Raw genomic sequence first — 2,500 nt, 5'->3', positions numbered from 1 at the left:
AATAGCGGCTCCATGCAGGCTTACGCCAAACACTTCTAAGCACACTATTGTACCCTCCTACTCACTAAAGTTTCAAAATTTATAAATCAATCGAAATTGTTTTATAAATCATCTACTTTAGCGGTAATGTATAGGTATACAACTTAAGCGCCATCCATTTTAAGGGCTAGTTGCTTCGGCAGGTGAGTTGTTACACACTCCTTAGCGGATTACGACTTCCATGTCCACCGTCCTGCTGTTTTAAGCAACCAACGCCTTTCATGGTATCTGCATGAGTTGTTAATTTAGGCACCGTAACATTACGTTTGGTTCATCCCACAGCGCCAGTTCTGCTTACCAAAAGTGGCCCACTGGGCACATTATATCATAACCTCAACCTTCATATCAAGAAAGGTGAGGTTCTTACCCATTTAAAGTTTGAGAATAGGTTAAAATCGTTTCGACCCTAAGGCCTCTAATCATTCGCTTTACCAGATAAGATTATTTTATATAATTTTTAAATGCACCAGCTATCCTGAGGGAAACTTCGGAGGGAACCAGCTACTAGATGGTTCGATTGGTCTTTCGCCCCTATACTCAATTCTGACAATCGATTTGCACGTCAGAACTGTTTCGGTCTTCCATCAGGGTTTCCCCTGACTTCAACCTGATCAAGTATAGTTCACCATCTTTCGGGTCACAGCATATATGCTCAAGGTACGCTCCAGTTAGAGGTATAAATAATAATAAATTATCATTATACATAACTATATGGAACGCCCCGGGATTGAATTAATTGACTATTTAAGAAAATAGACTAAAAATTAATCCCATTATATTTTTAAGTTAAGTTAATTATGCCATTAAGTTTAATATAACTCAATGACTTGCACATATGTTAGACTCCTTGGTCCGTGTTTCAAGACGGGTCCCGAAGGTATCCTGAATCTTTCGCATTGTTAATCATATAAATGCATACAAATAAATATTAATATCATAGATATTAAATTTTTTGTAAAATTCAAAAAATGAATTTTAGCATTATATATAATAAAATCTATCAACACTTTATCAAATCATTAGTATTTATTCTATGTTAATATGCTTAAAAAGCAAATTAATTTAAATAAACTTAATATCACCAATGATCTTTTGATAAATACTTTATTATGTTAATAGATTACAATGTCCTTATATGAAAAAAATGCACATTATTTTTAATTATTTAATGATGAATTTTTCATAATGGATATTCAGGTTCATCGGGCTTAACCTCTAAGCAGTTTCACGTACTATTTAACTCTCTATTCAGAGTTCTTTTCAACTTTCCCTCACGGTACTTGTTTACTATCGGTCTCATGGTTATATTTAGTTTTAGATGGAGTTTACCACCCACTTAGTGCTGCACTATCAAGCAACACGACTCTTTGGAAATATCTTTCTAGTAATCATTAACGTTATACGGGCCTGGCACCCTCTATGGGTAAATGGCCTCATTTAAGAAGGACTTAAATCGTTAATTTCTCATACTAGATATTAAGATATTCCATACACTGCATCTCACATTTGACATATAGACAAAGTGACTTAGTGCTGAACTATTTTCTTTTCGCTCGCCGCTACTAAGAAAATCCTTGTTAGTTTCTTTTCCTCCCCTCATTAATATGCTTAAATTCAGGGGGTAATCCCATATGAGTTGAGGTTGTTTTAAAATATTTTTTATCTTCTCACAATTTAATAAATAATTATATCATCTTTTCATCTCTATTTTTCTTTTTTCCTTTTATATAAATATATATTATAAATAATAATTATGTAAAATGAGGCAATTCTAGAATAAAAAAAATTAATTTTTATGCTAGACATTCCTCCTTTAATTACATATATAAATTAATATTTTATATATATATAAATAATATGAAAATTTTTTAAAGAGAATACTTAGATTCAAAATTTTTTTTATTTCATTTTATTTGAGAGGATTTTTTTTTTTTAAGAATATATTAATAAATAAAAAATTCATTATATATCTTTATTTTTTTGCTATTAATATTATGAATTATTTAAAATCCAATAATATACACATTTGCTTAAATTCAATTATTTTTATAAAAGAATAAGCAACTTATTTAGCATAGTCTTACAACCCTCAACCATATGTAGTCCAAGCAGTACTTTAAAATTTAATTTAATGTACATAACAGCATGGACTGCGATATGCGTTCAAAATGTCGATGTTCATGTGTCCTGCAGTTCACACGATGACGCACAGTTTGCTGCGTTCTTCATCGACCCATGAGCCAAGTGATCCACCGCTTAGAGTATTTTTTTATTTATTTTTATTTATAACAAATGTCAATTTTTTTTTGCATATATTAATTGAAAGAGTAAAATTAAATAATAATAATAATAAAATATAAATTGATTTTCTTTCAATAATATATATCAAATATATTTAACTCTAAACATTTTTATTAAGTTGCGAATGTCTTAGTTCAACAATAATACAGTGGTGGTATTT

The 2,500-nt window shown here is 30.1% G+C and overlaps 1 non-coding gene and 1 pseudogene across 1 annotated transcript; both read right to left on the bottom strand.

Annotated features, from left to right (window-relative positions):
* LOC128870982 (large subunit ribosomal RNA) overlaps positions 1–1,684 on the bottom strand; it is a 4,515-nt pseudogene extending 2,831 nt beyond the window's left edge.
* Positions 1,685–2,122: 438 nt separating this feature from the next.
* On the bottom strand, positions 2,123–2,303 carry LOC128870959 (5.8S ribosomal RNA). The gene has a single exon (XR_008455642.1). It is a non-coding gene; the product is annotated as a 5.8S ribosomal RNA (ribosomal RNA).
* Between the last annotated feature and the right edge of the window lie 197 nt (positions 2,304–2,500).

The sequence above is a fragment of the Anastrepha ludens genome, unplaced genomic scaffold (assembly GCF_028408465.1).
Source record: "Anastrepha ludens isolate Willacy unplaced genomic scaffold, idAnaLude1.1 ptg000045l, whole genome shotgun sequence".
NCBI classification, from domain to species: domain Eukaryota; kingdom Metazoa; phylum Arthropoda; class Insecta; order Diptera; family Tephritidae; genus Anastrepha; species Anastrepha ludens.
This window is presented reverse-complemented; position numbering and strand designations above follow the sequence as displayed.